Below are 20,297 nucleotides of genomic sequence, written 5' to 3'. Positions count from 1 at the left end.
TAAATGATAATTTCTTCCGGCCCACTCATTACAGCTCAAAATAAATCACTTTACCAGGAGTGGATATGAGCTTGACATGTCTCAACCTTTGTCAAATTGTTCAAAAAGGTCAACTATAAACTTAATCTTTTTAGCAAATCCAGCTTTTAGTGCCCTGTTGACACCTCTTGCTAAATGTTAGGTCAGCAGTCATTTAGTTTCAACCCGTTCCAAGTATGGAGGCTCAATTTTGATGTGCTTTGCTTCTGCAGCTCTCATAATCAGATAGCAGTAAATGTCATAATCAGTCTGCAATCAGAATTTTAGATTTGCATATTCTTAGAAGTACAGAATCGGATGCTATATAGTAATGACAAAGTGTTCTGATGAAGGCCTTTGTTTCCTTGAATTTTGCAGGGAAACTTTTCAGCTGCAAACCACCCATTGGCAGAGAAGGAACAAGATCTTTGCTGGCTATCAGTGGGTGCCAATGCAACAGTGGCCTTCAGAACACACGATGGGCCTTCAGACTGAGATTGCATGGTCTGAATGGGTTGTGGTCCATTCAAATTCAGTTTCTGATTTTGCATTGAAGTAGCAAATAGGATGCAATTAAGTTTGAAGATTTTTATGCATCATGATAGATAGATATAATTTTTTTTTGAATAATTTATTGGATGGATGGCGTGATAATAGGATGGATGGATAATTGGATGAACAAATGGATGGATGGATGGATGGATGGATGGATGAATGGATGGATGGATGAATGGATGGATGGATAATCGGATGGATGATTGGATGGATGGATGGATGGATGATTGGATGGATGCATAATTGGATGGATGAATGATGGATAAATGGGTAATTAGATGGACTGATGGATGGGTAATTGGATGGATGGATGATTGGATGGATAATCAGATGGATAATCATATAAATGAATGATTAGATGGATAATCGGATGGATGGATGAATAATTGGATGTATGGATATATGGATGATTCGATGGATAATGGATAATTGGATGGATGGATGGATGGGTAATTGGATGGATAGGTGTTTGAAATGCCTACCTATACAAAATTGTTTAGTTTATATATTTCATAGTATCCAATCAATTAACTGTTGTCTAAGAACACTTAATTTCCCAGAATGTATAGCTTCTTTTCAAAAAGTACAGACTGTCAATTCTTCTTCCTGTCCAGTTTGTACAGAACAATGTGGACAGACTGTCCACATTGGCTCACGTTGTGGCCCTTCACTTCTAAAGTTGTGATTCCTTGAAAGTGACATCAGCACCATAGGCCTGGTCCATCAAGTGTCAGCAAATGGTTCAGGTCTGATCTTTTTTGACCAATATTTAAATCTAATTAAAATAGACTATTTAGACCAATATGCATGTATTTTGTTATTACAACATCAACTTAGTAGCATGTTAACACAAAAATAAATTGGACTGAGTTGAGTTGTATTCTTTACTGAATGAATGAAGGTTACTGGTACCAGGCAAATATGCTCTGAATGGAAAGTCATGTTCATTTGGGTGTAGCCGTCCATAAATAATCAGATCATAAAGCTACTTCAAACCTAAATCACCACATCCCTAGTGTTTTAAATTTAAATTTGAATAATTTCCATGCAAGTACGAATAATCACCCTGTTGTGCATTACCAATGTCTCTTTTTGTTTTCATTGCTGTGAAATTACAAGGGGAACTCCCTTTTACATCAAAATGAGAACAGTATTTTACCAGCATGTCCTCCTCCACCTTATATACCATACATCATTTTTACTTTATCTTCTTATACTTTCATTATAAAGGAAAATATAATGTTTCTTAATATATAATGCTTGATATGAATTATAATTATTTAAATACTGTCAAAGAAATTCTAACTGGCTCCAGATGCAGGAATAACACTTAAAATACATTACAGACAAGATAAGGTTTAAAAGGATAACTAAAAATAGTATGTAAGTTAGAATTTTTATTATTATTATCAGTCCTTGGTGACTCTGAATAAAAATAATTCAGATACCTGCACAAAATGGCATGCTTTCCGTTATTAAAATCTGCTTCTGTCTTTTCAGATGTATTATTTATCATCACATGTGAAATGTCCAAGAAACTTATTTACCACAAATATCTGTTCCAATGACTCTGTTAAAACGTATAACTTAAAACCTATATTTTGTTTGTTTGTAAACTTATAAAATGTATTTTAAAGGGATGGTTGACCCAAAAATGAAAGTTCATGGGTTCCAAACATGGCTTCCTTTCTTCTGCAGAATGCAAAGGAAGATATTTTAAAAAATGTTGACTTCCATTGTATGACAAACAAAAAAAAACATTGAGACATTTTTCACATCTTTTATTAGAAGAAAGAAAGTCATACAGTTTTGGGACGCCATGAGGGCGAGTAAATGATGCCATAATTTTCCTTTTTGTGAGAACTATCCCTTTAAAGGTTCATAATCAGTAAAGATGTTTTGAAAGTAAAGATTATGCTGCCATGTTACGGTAATCATCTTCCGAGCAGAGAGTCCAGAGGGTATTCCCACTGTGTCTGTCCACATCCCACCTATGAAAAAGTACCTAACTTGAAGATGACTGCAAAGTGTTGCAAAGAAAATCAATTCATCTTCCTGGCAATTGTCTTTTTCAAGAAAAAAAGAAAGAGCAATGCTTCTATGTTTTCTAAAAACCTGTGGAAACCAGCACAAGTGCAACATGAGCTGAAGAACCTTATGCAGACACTTGAAAAGTTGTTAACTGTGAATGACTCTTGATCTTCACTGCTTGCACTGCTATAATTTAATCAATTACTCCAGTCATTATCATTCCATGGGTCCACCTCGCATTTTATGAAGTGCATATGGGTGCTTGGAGGAATCTTAGGTTTCCACAGCATGAATCTGTGTTGTTCCCGGGTAAATTCGCTTTTAACAGCAGGATGGAAATTTCAAGAGTGGACACCCTGAATGAGAAATAACCCAGTGACCTGTGTGTCTGTGAGAACATGAACTCTCTCTGAGAGTAAAATCTGGTTTAAGGTGGGAAAGAATTGTCGGGAAACTGTGGTGAGGGTGTAGAGGTGGGGTCTTTGTACTTATGTGATGAGAACTTACTCAACTGAATACGTGAGGGTTTTTGTTTCTAAGAGGCCACACCTGTTAATAGAACCGCAGGATTCTGGTAAATTAAGAGTCACAATTTTTCTTTGACTTACTCATAAAAACAACACCTATTTCATTACTGAATGAATCAGCATCTTTTGAATGAATCTCATGAATGAATGATTCAGTGATTCATTTTTTAACAGTCACTTGTCACTACTTACTGATGTAATGATTTAATTGATACAATCTTTATTTGAAGCATCAAGTTAATTTTTTAAAAGGTGATCAGCTCTATTTTGATCACTACCGTAGACATTAGTGTTTATATCAGAACTATAAACTTTTATGACTTCTGTGATAATTTGAATTATTGTATGACAGAAATAATGATACTGTGTGATTGAAAAGACTTTTTGTGAAGCTTTTTCATACATGACTGCTCTCTCTGGATCAGCGGTAGCGCCAACGCTGTGTTTCACTGTGATCGTACTTGTCAAAGGTTTAATACACAGAATCTTTGTCATTTAGGAATGAGATTGCATGGGAGTTTGAATGAAGTTTGCGATCTTTTAGCGATAAATCGTGCAGTCAATTATGAAAGATAACAAGCTTTCAAATATCACGGTCTGTTTAATGAATGTATGAAAGTAAAACAAACTGTTTGCAGTCTACTGTGTGTGCAGCTGTGCATTATTTCATTAATGAAATGTAATTTTATTGAAGAACATTGACAGGCACTCAAGGAAACAAATCAGCCTCTGTTGTTTGCAAGAATGACCTCCCAATATGATTGGTTCATTAGGCAGCTCGGTAAACTTTCACTCTCATAGTTACCGGTTTATTGGAGGTCGGGCTCGTGCCTGACTTAAAGGGGTCATGACACAAAATATCAAATTTACCTTGATCTTTTGACATGTAAGGTTTTTGTTCAGTTAAAACATCCTGCAAGTTTCATAGCTTAAAACGTCCTTCATTTCATCAATGTCCAAAAACTGCTCGTTTTGATATTGATTTGTGACGCCACACAGACAAATATATTTGCCTGTGCCTGCATCGAGAGCAAGCATCAAGGAATGGTTTTACATCATCGCAACAGACCCTGCCCACTGGCGTTCAGTCACTCAACGGCTGACAATTGACGGTGCCAGTTGCTCAAAAGCAATTAGAACCCATTATAATCACTGACGCTGTCTACACTGTATTCAGTATACAGATGCTGCCCGTTCACTTTCTGATGTTCCTCACTCCTCTGAGTCCGCCAACTAAAGAAAAAATACAAGAGTAAATGGAAGTGTAAAGGAACGTTCGCTTTAAAGTGTCCTGTTTAAACAGCTCATTTGCTCATTGAGACTTCAGAATGATAGCATCAGGAACATATTTTTTATGGAGTCATGGATCGCGATGGAGGATTATATGTTTATTCAGAGAATTTGACTGCAGATTGTTATGTAAACAAGGCACAGTGTAATGGAGAGGTTGCAAAGAAACCTTTGTTGACAGATGAAGCAGTCAGATCTTGGATCTATCGCAAACGGTAAGTAAACAATTGTATAATGCTTTGTCTGTAAATTACATTTTTTCTCCTCATATATATATTTGTTTTTTTTGTGCAAAAAACTTTATTAACATTATAAGTGAACCAAAAGTAACTTGAACACAATCCATGTCATAACCTCTTAAATCTTTAAACCTTTTCTCATTGACTGGAACATAATCATACATTTAAGAGTCTCAGCTTGAAGAATCTTGTTTAAATGAAAAAACGAGAGAAATAAAGAGATTTGGTTCAGACTGCAAAAACTATGTATACCAATTTATTAATATTTAATATATGTACATTAAAACATCAGTATTTTTGTCTTGGTTTTTAGTTCAAATGTTTATCATACAAAAATATAAATATTGTTGAGAAGCAATTATATTGTGCAAACGTATATCTTGTTTTAAGGATGCTTAGATATTTTCACAAAAAAATAATACAAACCCAATGCATCTTGTTTTAAGGATGCTTAGACATTTTCACTAAAACTATAATACAAACCCAACTGATATTGAATGTTTTAGACACCTGCACCAGCAAAGGTAGGCCTATTTATTGTGGATAAGCCTCATTTTTCCCCATTACTGTCTATAAATTCTATCTGCATATTGACTGAGTGTGTGGTCTTCCAACATATAATTCCTGCCTCTTGTCCATGGACCATATTACCTGAATATTCTTTCAGTCTCACTCTCTAAAATAGTCCACTAACAGCTCGGAAAAGGAATCACAAATTGAAGCGCACACACCCACTTTAGCTTAATGCACAGCAGTGAAAGTAAAGCTGTATAACTGGCGGTGTTCGGTTCTAATAGAGCACTTGTTGTCTATATGGTCTCTCAAATAGACAAGTTCATATTTTATCACCTCTTTGCGGCTGGTTAGTTTTAAAAGGGTGAGGACATGGAGAGCTTGACTCCAACGTATCTTCCCAGAAATGGGAATTTTAAAAAAACATACAGCTCCAACCCTCCACATAGAGTAATATAAACTGCTTCATTGTAATATTTGAGAGTTGATGGAAAGAGTTGATGGAAATACTGATTGATATGTTTGGGGCCATGTATCCATTTTCGTTCAGAGTTTTTTGTGTGTCGCCTCAACAGCTATTTGATCTCTGATTGCGTTCTCAACAAAGGCATATGTTTTCCATACACTGACATTTCATTGAGTCCTCGCACTTTTAAAAGAGTAGACTGTCTAGTGTTAAAGGACTTGTTTGATGAGATGCACATGGTAAACAGTACACATTTTGAGGTGACCTGTTTATGATTTAATGGAGTGAGTAATCAATCCAATAACAGGGTGAGCATTGTGAGGTCATGAATTACAATTTCACAATTTAAAATAAATTAATAGAAATGTATTTAGAAAAGATTAGTTAAGCAACAGAATTCTCACTTTTAAAAAAGCACAAATAGTCAGTGCACTTTTTCACAAAAGTAATCGGTCTGATTGTGACTGATAATGAGTTTCTTGCTTGAAACGCCTATTGTTGGCGAAAATAAACTCTGACAGCAACCGTATGCCAACTGTTTTGGGCTTTTTTATTGATTATTTTGGTAATTTTCATTACTGTTTTTTTTTTCACAAAACTGATGCCAAAAAAACTGGGAAAAAAAGAGGAAAAAACTAAACTATGTGTGGGCTGACTGTGGTAGGCTGGTCAGGTGACGACATTTTTAAGTAGGCAGTGAATGTGAGTGTGTGTGTGTGTGTGTGGGGGGGGGGGGGGGGGGTGCTGGGGGCCGACTTACAGAGCGTGTAGGCAGAAAACCTTCCCTGCTCACACACGCCATGCAGCCATGGGGGTGGAGAGATGCTATGTAGTTAAACCCAAGGCAGGCTGTGGATACAACACTTCCAGAGTGATACTCGCAGAGAATGGCAAAAGCTGCAGCCTCAAACACACACACACACACACACACATAGAACAGCAGATCTTAACAGGATACTGCACTGAGTTACAGGCACATGAGCACTGGAGGAAATGGAGTGACAAGAAAAAGGAAGACACAAATCACACCGTGCCATGTGTGCAGGTAAGATTCTTTTGAAGATGAACTTAAACTTGTTGCGCAAAAGTAAATGTTTGGAGATTATTGACATTATCTAAATTTCAGATGTATTAAGAGACTCTACAATGATGTAAAGTTTTGGCTCAGTCTCTTTAATGTTAAAAATGTGGTCAATTTTAACTCCTCATGAATAGAAAAGAAGCACCTCATTGTTTGCTATGCACTGCAAAGACAGTGAATCCTCTGGGCTGCTGAAAGACGAACTGTAATTGTTTTCTCTGTGCTGAGTGAGTGTCTCAGCTAGAATGGAATGCAATGGACAGAAATGCAGCTTTTCTCTTTGTTCTCCGCAGTTAAAGAGAGATAAATGGATCGTGCACAGTTATCTGCTTCTTCCCAAACTGCTTAAACTTGCTAGTAGGAGCTTGGCTAAAGCCATTATCTGCATGGCGTATTTGTTTGTGTTGTATCCCATTCCGTACAAAACAAGATCAGAGCTATCATGAGAAACTTATTGTTCGGAGCATGTGTGTGGGTGGATATGTGTGTGTGCACATGAGGAGCACATGAGTGTGTGTGGGTGTTTGGATATAGGTATTTATGTGGGAGGGTGTAGCTCAACGTGTGTGGGTGACCAAGTGCGTGTGTTTAAAAGTGAAGTGTGTGTATGTGAAATATTCCACCAAGCGCATACATTTGCAGAAGGCAGAGGTGTCTGTCAAACCCCAAGCATTCCTGTGCTCTCTGAAGCAGTGCTCAATGAATGCTGTGAATTTCAGCTGAAACGTGAAGACAAAAGCCAGGGGGACATTTAAGAGAGTTTAGCTCAGACGGATCCCTGGGAATCGATCCCCCTCTCTGCAGAGGGAAAATCCAGCGCTCTGGCTTGTATTTCAGGTTCAGCTGGAGACGGTTGTTGCCTGCCGCCGAGGGGCTTTCCCAAAATGGGGCACAACCGGGTGGGGATACAAAAAGACCCACCTGTGGCGCTTTTAGAAGCTCACTGTCTGCTGGGAGCGTAAAGTGTCTTGCTGTTGTTTCCCCACGGGGTTGGCGATATTTTTCATTTCCAGTTCACTGATAAATGCACAGATGAATTTAAATGGTGTGTGGTCTGAGAGGTGGTCTCATTCCATCCTTACAAATGACAAACAAAGAGGGACGTTTCTATGGATGTGCTGCTTGCGAGCGGCTTTTACGTTCAAACTCGAGCGTAGAGGAATATAAGACTTAGTGAGTACAGATTCACTCATTCACTCGCACACTACAGATGTTCACTAGAAAAATCTCTGCAGGCTGCGTCAATACAAAAGCAAAAGTATGAGATACAAATATATAAATTATAGACGCAATAAAACAATTTTATTTGTTCACAGTATAGATTAATTTTAGACAGGTTTTAAACTGATGGAAGTATTGCCAAATCTGGTCTTTATTTTAAACCGTGTACACCGACTTAGTATCGATTCAGTTAGCGATAAGGGCTGAAAGGATTCAACCTTTCTGAATTGATTTACTGTCTGTGACGGAGGTATTTCAACATCTCTGTCAAACTAAAGCATTTAAGTAGTTGATCCTATGTACTAATTGTTCACAATAATAACTATGCGTGCACATTGTAATATCTAAACATTTCATAAACCCCATTTTGAAAACTGTTTGACCTAAACATTCCTTCAGAAAGAGTATGTTTGTCTACATTGGAAATCAATTCTATATTTGACAGATTGAGGAAAGAGGTGAAAGTTCACCTGAATTCCTTTAAGACGCCATTGCATTTAGAAATGTGGGTTCCTTGTTAATTCACCAGAATTGTTTTTTAGCAAGGAAATGCTACCTTTTTATTGTATGTACATGCATTGGAAATCCATCCTGCATGGACTTTTAAATGTAAATGAGAATCCAAGATCAAAGAATTTAGAAATCACATGTAAAATGGTTTATGATGAATAATAGGGACATATGAACTGAATCTAACAGGAGTGGTTATTCATTACAATATATCTGGTCTAACTAAACAAAGGCAGCATGTCCTTTAGACTATGGTTAAACAAATTCCAGCCACAGCCGACTGAAGCCGCAAATGATTGAAGCTACTTGTCAGGATAAGACTGAGAGAATGCATTCAGGTATTGTTGCCATTGTCTGCATTTTGAGCCAAGCACAACCATAGAGACAATATATCTAATTCTTAAAATGCATCTTTGATTTTAAGTCTGTATTCTCCCATATCTTAACATGCTATTCATAAATATTATAGCATTGATTCATTATCATGTGCTGCAAGTGGGGGGGGGGGGGTTGTATTTGCCAGTGGATTTCAGTTGATCCACAAGTGTATTCACTGCCAAATATTACAGCTGGCATAATTCTGTGTCCAAATTTTACTTCTCATTAACTAGAAAAGCTTTTCCCATTATGCTATAGATATGTCAACTGGTCAATGTAAAGGTTTTAAAGTTCCTGAAGTGAAAAGTGTTCTGCTTTTTTTCCTGCTTTTTTTCTGCCATAGGAATGGAACACTTTGTTAAAACATGCAACTGTATTTTTGCATTCTGGGTGCTGTATATCTTTTCTTGAACCAAATGTTGGCAAGCCATTATTGATCATGATAGAACTGGAGAATCAAATTTTGCTAACCGTGCACTACAGAAATGTTGAGTTGAAATGGTGTTTATTTATTTTTTTATTATTGTAAAACGATTAGATGCTTCTCAATAATTTGTCTGTGACAAACAAGAAATATACAGTTGTAATTATTTAGCTGGAAAAAAAGCCTTCAACCCTATTTTTTCAGATATAAATTTTGAAAATACGTTAGTATACAGCGACTAAATTATCAAGAGCTTTGTTCTCACTCTTTGTCTGTTGCTTGTCTTATTTGGCTGAAGCAGCTGTGAAACTGATATTTAAAATGTTTCCATACCAGTAAAGGCTCATACTGTGCTGTGTGTGTGAGCAGGGCTGAAGAGACATGCTGCGCAGGTTATGTTTTCATATTTTTCTATGTGCAGATGTGCTCACACTGATTAGAACAGTACAACGTTAGCTATGAAATGAGATAAATTTTTCAGTGTAAAATCATTAATATTCATTTCAAATAAGCATTTCCCTAATAATAATTTGGCACATTTCTCAGTTCAAAACACAGATCTATTTACTGAAGCTTGATATAATTCTAAGATGGATTAGTGTATTTGATTCCACCTTCATTCAAAGTTTAATTTTTTGTGCATGTTAGCTATCTGGATATCTATTAAACAAGAATTCATCTGTACAATCATAGAGATGTGTTTCTGAACCGTGTCAAATTATCAATTGTGCAAATTTCCCCAAGTTCATCATCTGATCATCCTTCCCTTGAAAGCTTTAGATACTGTGAAAGAGAATGGAAAAAACAAGACATTTCATCATACATGCCAATCTGGCACTTTGGAAATTTTATGTAAATCACTGGGCACCTCCCACAGTTGTTGTATTTCCCCCATGCATCCTTTCTATATTCGGGACAAGGACTGAAGAAGAGAGTTCATGGTCTGTTGTGAATGAGACGATGTGGTCAGTTAGGTGAACCCCCCTTGTACTTCTTTCCTGCTCTTACTCTCTGGTGAAACCCCGGGTGTCTACTGTAAAAACAACTCTGCATCGAGAGAGAAAGAGGGAAAGCAAAGGGGGAACCAGCTTGTACACAAAGCTCAGTGGTTTCCCATGCACCAACAACTACTTAAATGATGAACGCACATATTACTCATTTGTCAACATGCAAATTTCAGCATCTGGCATGCACTGCAGTTGAAATTGTGTGTTAGGAAAGTAATGAAGGCTTTTTACATTTCCATTGCCACTGATTAGGTCTTAAATTCGCTTGCATCCTTTAGGATATTTCAAATTCTGAATTAATGAAACAATTTCCTTGACAAAACTCCAGATCAGGAACTGATTTCTAAACTACCATTCAGCGTTAACTCAATTTAAGACATTAATCTTCAATAAACAAATTTCAGATTCCACAGAAATGTAGGCTACGTCTATTACAAAGCTCTTAAATACACATGAAAGGTTTATTTTAAATAAATTTTGACAACAGTAAATGTGAATCAATCAATTGAAAGCCCTTGTTAACTTCCTCCTCAATTGGATTAAAGTTTCTAAATTAATTTTACTGAGATAAACATTCTTCAGCTTATGCCAATGTGGCACGTAAAAACTTCCGAACAGTAATAAATACCATGTTTCCTATACTATACTATTAAAATAAAGGTTATTTAATGGTTCCTTCCTTGAAGCACAAAAGGAACTTCTTCATATCAAGAACCATTTTCACTGTGGTTCTTGTATGGTCTGCATGGTCTTTGGAGCTCTGAAAAACTCTCGAGGTTAGATTTGGAACGCCATCATTTTCAATAAACATTTCAGTGTCAACAAAAGTTTGGTTACTTAAATAGATGCTCGCGAACAAGCTTGAGCTGGTAACCATAGCAACAGCAGAGTTCGAGACTCGACAGCGTTTGACTCGGTAATCGTCTGTTACGTCGACAGAACAAGTACTTTTTATTATATAATTCATTTATATATCACAAGCATATTTGTTTTTAAAAGTAGACAATTTAAGGCGGCTGACAAAACCGCGTACGCGAGACGAACCTCAGCAGATTGCGCAGCAAAAAATTACTCACAGGAAGTCCTTATAAATCCCAGAAAGTCACTGAATAATTCGCACACTCTTGTACACATATGTCGTTCTGTAGTTTTTAAAACAATTCTGTAGTGAAATTTTAGAAATGTATCCAGTGGCTTCGGGCTTTATTTTTTAAACGCACAGTAGCCTATTTCCGACATGAAGAACAACAAAGTTAATGCTACTGTCAAATTCCCCTTTGAATTTACTGTTGAAATCTTTATCAGCTGCATACAAATGAGTTATGAGGACGCAGCTGTTTTACCCCTTTCTGTTCTCAGAAACATCGACATGCAAGTTCAACGTATGATGTCACCTCATCTTATAACTTTCACCTTTTTGCACAAAAGTCTATTTTTGACTTAGGAATTTCCTCAAATCGTGTGCATGATATTATAGGCTATGCCTGCATGTAGTGCGTTATATCCCGGTTATATGCGCGCACGAAGGGACGGCCCCGGCAGAGGGGGATTTCTAAACTGAATGCTGGTTAATGGTGAAGTCAGCAGCGTTCATGTGAATGGGGTAGCAGTGTTATTTCCAAGCCCTTCGGTATTAGTGCACAACGTGAAAAGGCGGCCGGCGCAAGGAAAAGGGAAATGACAAGCAGATGAATGAAACATGCGATGATGAACACGAAGTTTCTGCATTTGCAACGGAGTCGTAGCCTACTTTCATTTTGTCGAGCTGAGCTCGTTTTTCATACCGTTCTCTCTTTTCTTTTTCTTTTTTTTCTGAACACAGAGAAACATACTGTCCGCTATCAGTGATGATGGAGCGCGGATGAAGATTGCGAGCATGCAGCGAAGTGAAACAAAAGGTGCGTCCTCTGTCTATTTTATTATTACTGTGCCATATAAGATGCGTATTGTGTATGCTTCAGATGCATTGTTTAGCATTTGCTTAATATTTTTTTTATTTCGAGTAGCATGTGGCCAAACTATAGCATTAAAGCCACAAATATGATAAATATGTGATAATTAAATTAAAAAGAATACTTGTTTTTGCTGCCTCCTGCATTTATGTTGCTTTGTGCCTAAAATCTCCAACTTACACTGCCGCATGCACGAGGCACACATAGAACAAGCTGTAGCTACTGTGTGTGTGTGTGTGTGGGGGGGGGGGGGGGGGGGGGCTATCTCACAATTGCATATTATATAGAGAAAAAGAGACTGCGAAAAGTAGTTTAATGACTTGTCATAAGTTACACAGACGTTTTATTTCTTTATTTTTGTTATTTAGTGAAAGGACCATTTGGTTGAGAATGATGTATATTTTTTTTCCTCTTGAAGTGAGGTTGGAGGGTTTGTGAACTGAAGAAAAGGAAATTCTTGTGTGTGTTTTGGAATGCTGTTGCCCCGGGGGACTGAAAGAATTGAGTTGGGGAATAAGAGAGGGGCGCGTTTAGAGAGGGGAACAAGGGAGGACACATTTCCCCTTTCCTCTTTTTTCCCCAAATGACAAGGATAACCCCACTGCCTAGGAAGATGAAGTGCAGTTGTCGGACGCCTGCAAGTGGACTGAACAGACATATTATGCACATAGAACCCACTCACCCCAGCACCCCTCGTCGCCCCCCCTCACCCCCACCCCCATTACGCACACCCTAACTGGAGGGGTGGAAGCAAAAACTTTGTTTTTATTATCAAGTACTAAACTGGTGCTAATTGTATTACTAAATCATTTTTGAGCCGTTAATGCTCTTAGTGTAAATGTTTTTTGCATCTTTAACTACTGAATTAATACTTTTAATACTATTAATACTAATCCAATTAATACTATTTTTTAAATCTGTGTCGGCAAAGGATGTCATGCACCCACAAATCATTAATTTAACAATCTTAATACATGTTTATTGTGAATTAGTACTTTTTTGTTTCAAATATTTTCCATAAGGGGGCACACACGAGACGCACTGTGATGTTAATGTGCATAGGGTGATGAGAGGAAACTTTATGCAAAAGCAGTCAAATAAATCCCATCCTATTGGCCATATCTAAATTTTATTGTTCCTGATATTGTAAAATATAGCTGCTGCTTATCGGTAACAATGAGCTGCCAGGCAGCATTTTTCTGCACCTGATCTTGTCTTGTTCAGGTATTGTTTGTTTATTTGTTTTAATAATCTGCTTTTGAGTTTACTTTGCCAAGCCTCAATGCCTGCAATGTCTTATTTGTTGAATTTTATACGGCTGCACAGGAGAAATTTGATTATTTCTTAGTAAACCTGTGTCAAAATGTAATTTCAGTTTTCGGCAAATGGTGCGTCTGATCAGTTACAAAGTAGTGCATTAACAGAGTCTTCTTTGTGCTGTCAGACAGACATGTCAGGGAATTTTTTTCTTTTCACCCTCAAAAGTGCTGTTAATGGATCCAGTACCTCAATTGGCATAATGATAAGGATGTAAATGATTCATACCACAGTATATTTCAGTTAAGTACCTCGAAGTGCCTTAAAAGAGCTTCCCTTTTATAGCAACGGTTGGATAATTGCCACATTTTCATGTTCAATTACACAATAGTATTTTAAACCTTTTATCCATAGTGTACAGTTCACTGTTACAGGGGTTATAATTATTATAAAATGCATAATTACTAAAAAATAAGAAATTACGTGATTGTTTATGTGATTTGAGATTGTTTTGCGAGTAAAGCGCTCATCTCTGGAGATTATTCAAGTTGTGATGAAGAATGGCTGTTGGTGATCGCCCACACGCAAATGTGAAATATTCTAATGAGCAATCTGTCTCACTTGAGTGTCATCTAGCTGGTCCGTTTCAACAGAATGTTCCTTCACAGTCCTAATTTGAATTGGACATGTTATACAACATAATCTTGGTCCATGATGGCTGGAATGGTTTTGAAAGTGATATGTACACTTTTATTGTTAGCATGATCAAGATAATGACGCTTATTATAACACACTTTCTTCTCCTTCTCATTTTCCTGTAGTGCCTCAGATGACGATTCAGGATGGACTTGCTAAAACTGAATCACACACTCATCCTGCTCTGGTAGGTTCAACATTTTCTCCTTAGTGCCTTTCCTGAGGGCGAGTGAGTGGATTTTTTAAAAATTGCCAGACTCTGATGGTGTGCTTTTGAAAGTTTAGGTCGGCAAGGTGATAATTGGCAGGTGCTAGACTTGATCCAGGGTCTGTGCGAAGAGTGAGATCAGTGCGCGACAGGAGGTGGCATTGAAAAGAAATGTGGTCAATTGTTTCAGATCTGTGCGAAAAGAAAAAGTTTGAAAGAAATCTGGTGTATCCTCTGAAAAGATTTAGTATTTTACAGGCACACGGCACAAACGTTTAGAGGATAATAGCCCACACATATTCCTGAGTGCCGTGGTTCTTTAGATCTGAGGAGATGACATCATAAAATGCTCCCTCGATGTGGGCTCAGCTCGTGGGTAGAAGAGGTGTATGTGTGCAGAGGAGTAGAGAAAGTGAAAAGAGAGACAGAACGATCATCTCTCTCCTTCTTTCTCTAAGTGTAAAGCCTGTAGGCTCCGAGCCCAGCGTTTTTACACCCACTCTCTGGTTTGTGTGGGTGTTTGAGTGGGCAGCAAACTTGTGACTCATCCTTGTTCAGACCCACACAGGGCAACTCCTCTCCTCTTCTCTCCTCTCCTCTCCTTTCTTCTCCTCTAATTTTTTGTCTTCCACCTCTCCTGCACCTCTAATGTGTTGTAAAACTGGCTGTGGATGTTAATGATATGCAGCTGAATAATCAATTGACTTGTTTATTTTCATCTAACCGATGACACATCATCCCCTCTACTCAACCTGTGACTAGTATCTTTTTGTGCTCTTTCATGAGAGTAGTATTACACATGAATGATGCAGTGCTGTGAGTCATATGTCAAAGATTATTGTATTCACTCTCTTTTAGTCCTTATTTATATGTTACTGTTTAGATAGAATACTTTTGTTTCCCTGACAAGGCTGTGAAGTCCCTATTCCTTCATACAGTGTGCACCGTCTGCCTCACTACAATAATCAATTAAAGAACAACTCTTTTATTTTTGTCAACTCCATCAGAAAGCCTTAGGTTGTAGCCCTCCATCAACACCAAACCAGAAATGTGTTGCTTTTGATTCATTCGTTGTTGAAGATATCGAAATTTGGTATTTTCATAGGCTATATGTGGTAATGTTTCTACCACACACACTAACAACTTAAATAACAAAAAAAAAAATGTTGTTTATTTTTACACTTTTACCCTAAAATTAAAGGGTAGATAATGTAAATTCTCTCTCTCTCTCTCTCTCTCTCTCTCTCTCTCTCTCTCTCTCTCTCTCTCTCTCTCTCTCTCTCTCTCTCTCTCTCTCTCTCTCTCTCTCTCTCTCTTTCTCTCTCTCTCTCTCTCTCTCTATATATATATATATAATGGGAGGGATCTTCTCATTCTATAGAGCATTTGACTGGGGGAAAAACTGCTTACTGCAAGATGAGTCATTAAATATTTTGGTCCATTGCTAGTGAGAAGTGAGAAACAGTGAATTTTATAAGCATATTCATCTACTAAATATTTATTTTGTGAACTGTTCAGAAAAAAATATGCTTGCAGATAGATGGCTTTAATGCTCAGAGACATAAGCAAAAGCCTCAAAACTCCAATTTTTATTTCATGGGGTCTATAAATGACCCCAGGGGTTTGTGAATCCCTGTTAATCTTTGATCCAAAAGATTAAGTCATCGTTTATCAGATAAGTCAAGACTATCTTCCAAAACCTTGGAACTGGAAATCGCGACTGTAAATTCTGTGAGATGATTGTAAAAACCATTGTGCGTCAGCAGTCATAACACCGACGGAGACTCGCTGTGGATCAGAGAAGTGCGGTTTTTACCCTGAATCACACGTGAGGGCAAAGGCGGACAATACAGTAGCACCAGGAAGTCTGCAGGGGATGTGTGATGGTGGACTGTGCGCCCCTCTTAAATTAAAGACAAAGGGACACAGGCTGGGACTGTGTTAGACACCCCTAGCGTCCCCCAGGCTCCTATCAGCTCCGTCGGCAGATGAGCAAGATAAAGACGTGTGTGCTGTGGAGGAAATGAACTCTGGTGACCCGTAGCCCTGTAAACAGCTGGAGTGGAGCCCCGACTTACTCTCTCTTGTGCCTTTTTTAATGTCAATTCTTCCCTCTCTCACTCACTCCTGTTGGCTCTCTTGTTCTGCTGGATCTTCTAATCTAAGGTTTTCTTTTTCCCCAATTCTCATTCTCTTTATCTCTCTCTCTCTTTTGGAGTCTTCGTTTTCTCTGTCACCCCTGCCGTTGTCCAGCGCGATCCCGAGCCAGAGTAATCTGTCCCGCCTTTGATTACGCCACTCTGCCTTTGGGAGGAATGCATTGAGGTGAACTTTATCAGCATTGTATAACATCAGCACTTTCTCTCCGGCCTTGAGATAATTGAAGGTGGTACTCCAGGAAGCCCTGAAAGAGCCCTTGTCTGGGCCGGGGGAGTCCGAGCGCAGCGGGGTGGGGGCTGGGCGTGAGAGCAGGAAACCCTTCTTGGCATGGAATGGAATGTTTCAAAAGAACGTGTTCGGAACTTCCAGGACAAGGGCGTCTGCGCCGCTGGTCATTCTCGTTCGCTTGAAGCGCTGGCTCAGGATAGGGGGGCGGAAAAGGGAAGCGATGGCTCTCCTCTCCTTTCGCACTCTCTCTCTCACTGGCAGGCCAGCCCACTCACAGGATATACGCGAGGGGGAGCTTGGACCAGAGCGGATGGGGTCACTGTGGCGCAAGGCGGGGGTCCCGCATCCTGAGTTTATAGGGACAACCAGAGGCGGCAGGCTGGGGGAACGAGGGTCCTGGGCGTGTGTCAGTGTGAGCCTGAGCAGGGAGTGTGTGGGCAGCTGAGGAGGAGAGAAAAGACGTGGGTGTTGAGGGGGCGAGGACAGAAGAATGCTAGAGAGAGAGAGAGTGAGGGAAAGCAACAATCTCTGCTGCTTTTCATCTGACATCTTTTAAAGGGCCAGCCAAGGGGTGGAGAAGGAGCCGGTCAGGCTCCTTTTACCGTATCTCACGGTGTCCCACCTAGCATCCACCCAAACCCCTGCAAATGGGACAGGAAAGGCATAACATCATACTTATTAGCAGATTGATTTATCGGTCACAAAGGGAAAGGTTTACTTTTTGTTCCTTAGAGTCAAGTTTCTTAGTTCATTAATTGAAATTGGTCTTGAAACAAGTAGAATAGTGCTTATCAATGTTTCAGAAATCTGATTTTGCAATAAATTAAGAGATTTTCTTAATATTTACACTACCATTAAAACGTTTTTTTTAAAGAAATTAACTTTTCTTCCGCTAGAACACTTTAAATTGATCAAAAGTGGTAGTAAAGATATCTATAATTTTTACAAAAGATTTCTATTTCAAATAAATAGCGTTCTTTTGAGAACACTATTTATTAGACTATTTAGTGTTCTTTTGAGAACAATAGAGTCAGATGTTGATTCAGTAGCTGCTCAGATCGAATCAGTTCAGCACGATACGTCAGACTGATTAAACCAGGGCCAGTTAGATAAACTTAGCCTCCATGTTAACACTAAGAACTAATAGCAGTCAGCCAAGGGGTAATCAGTCTTATTTTTCAATTTCAAATTAGACCAATCTTTTTAAGAAACTGAGAGCTATGACCTTTCTCAAAGACATAAAATGTATGACTAACTTGTAAGTGTATTCTAAGCATTTATGCAACCAGATTAATTAATCCAGGAATCAGACTACACTGGTTACACTGTATGTTTTTTTATCAGACTACACTTGTGTTAAATGTTATTTTTGTAAAAACATTTCTTGCCATTATTTTGAAGTACACACATGATTTTTAGTGCATCACATTCAGGAAAGCCCAGTTTCGTGATTCAGTCCAAGAACAGAAGTTTACAAGCACTTCCATCGCATATTAAATAAATCAGTCACATGATAGATTTCCTCAACCATCCTCAATCACATATGCAGAAGGGTTCCGTTGTTCTGTGAGGCATCTTCAATAGTCACAAAGTGTCAGGCAATTATAACCGCAGTTGTAAGGCTAATCATTAATAGACTCTTCGTTTCCTCAATAGGAATGTTTCACATTCCTGGATCAGGGTCAGATTCGCCTCCACTCACCGGCTCAATCCCTCATTGTCTTGTCAGCTACAGTATGTCAAACAGATGGTTGGCATGGTTACAAGGTATCTGGGTGCACGGTCTTGTGTCTTTTTAAAAGCTGCGTCTGCATGCCGGTGATGGAGGAAGAGCGTGTGAATGCATGTGGCAGAATATAACACAAGCATGCAGTGCTATCTGCAGCCGATAAGACGCATGAAGTCATACCTCAGCGGCATGACAATGACATCACAGCTACCCTGCATTTTTTTCTTCTGCCTGCCGGCAGCCACCTAATATAGCCATCCAGTACCCGGGGCCAGACTGGCAGAGACTGGCATGGCAGGACCCAGCAGGCATGCACACAAGCCACGGAACTACGCTCAGGGAGATGGGTGTTGGAGTCGGGAGCACGTCACCCTGACGTCTCTCAACCACATTCCAGTGTGGCTCAAGTGAACCCAGCACACTCATGTGATTTCAGCTCATTCACACACATGAGGGCACACACATATCTGCTGCCTCTGTTACCATAAGATCCACCATGTGCCTTAGGATTGATATAGCGACCTGATATTTGCAGCTGCTGTACCTGTTGTGCAAACCAACCTGGATGAGTCTGATTACAGCATGGGTCACTTTTAACCTGCTGAGATGGAGCAGCTTTGTTTTGCAGGTGATGCTTAATGCTTATTTGTGCATAGAAAAAGAGGAAAACCGTATTCTCTTTGCAGTGAGACATGCCTGCCAAAGATTCTTTGAGTTTGATTTAGTTTCATGCAATTTAAAGTGGGAATGGTGGGTTGTTTTGGAACAATTAGTTACAAAATGGAGGCTCACGAATCATGCCGGTCTTGCATTCCTTCTAAATCTGTCTTGACCCCTGTCTTGCCTCAGGTTCCGGTGAGGGCAGTTTTGGCAGGCTGGACGAGTCTTTCATCTTTACATTTATGGTGGTGTTGGCAGCTATAGCGCACACCTTTTACACCACAGCAATGTGAAGCTATTTCTGTGTTCTGGTATGGAGCTGTCGTTGTTGTCATCATTATGTGCTTATAGATAGACGCCCCCTAACTCAAATGTATGTAATGCTAAATGACTGTGATTCACAAAACATTTTTAAAAACAATTTGTGTGCGTGTCTTTTGTTTAATTACATTTTTATTTTTATTTTTTTTAAATTGGTTGGCACTTTGGTTTAAAATTAATCTTTGTTTACTTGTATTTTTGATTCAGTATTAGTATCTCACTGTGTTTTGGGTTCATTTCTACAATAGCAGAAAGAAATGGAGAAAAAGAATAAATCATAAAGAGAGTGGGTTTTCGAAGCTTCAAACTACACTGTAGTAACAAATAAATATTATTAAAATTACAGCATTTTATGGTTTAGGAGCGTTTAGTTATTGTTTTATCAATGCATTATTATTGTTTAAAATTTAAACTTCAAGAAATAAATAGTTCAATGTTATCCTTCAAACCTTTTAATATGATCTGTTTAAATATGAAAATACTGAATATATCAATATTTAAGAATTTTTTTAAATCTAATGCTGTTCAATTAAACAGACGTTGAATGAGCCAAAATACAGAAGAAGAAAAAAAATGTTACGTTGATCTAATATCTAAGGTGGAATTTAAGATTAGGAACACCATTTTCAATTTCCTCTCCCAAATGAAAGGACTGGGAAGCACATGGTTGCAACAACAATCGCCCCTGCTTGCCCTGTGGTTACACAGTAATGTTCCTGAGTCATAAGCTCTCAACCCACTGACAACAAAATGTACGAGAGTGAGTTAAATAGTTTTCAAAATAAAAAATAAAAACAGCAAAGCGGCATGTTGACACGTTACGATG

At 38.5% G+C, this 20,297-nt stretch overlaps 1 long non-coding RNA gene across 1 annotated transcript; it reads left to right on the top strand.

The window, feature by feature from the left end:
• Nucleotides 1-6,498: 6,498 nt before the first annotated feature.
• On the top strand, nucleotides 6,499-14,352 carry LOC143723300 (uncharacterized). Its single transcript, XR_013197080.1, has 3 exons — nucleotides 6,499-6,684; nucleotides 12,083-12,158; nucleotides 14,291-14,352. It is a non-coding gene; the product is annotated as an uncharacterized LOC143723300 (long non-coding RNA).
• Nucleotides 14,353-20,297: the final 5,945 nt, after the last annotated feature.

The sequence above is a fragment of the Siphateles boraxobius genome, unplaced genomic scaffold, assembly GCF_051911475.1.
Source record: "Siphateles boraxobius isolate OS27281-9 unplaced genomic scaffold, OSU_SipBor_1 7, whole genome shotgun sequence".
Taxonomy (NCBI): Eukaryota; Metazoa; Chordata; class Actinopteri; order Cypriniformes; family Leuciscidae; genus Siphateles; species Siphateles boraxobius.
The sequence above is the reverse complement of the archived record's forward strand: the minus strand, read 5'-3'. Positions and strand labels throughout refer to the sequence as shown.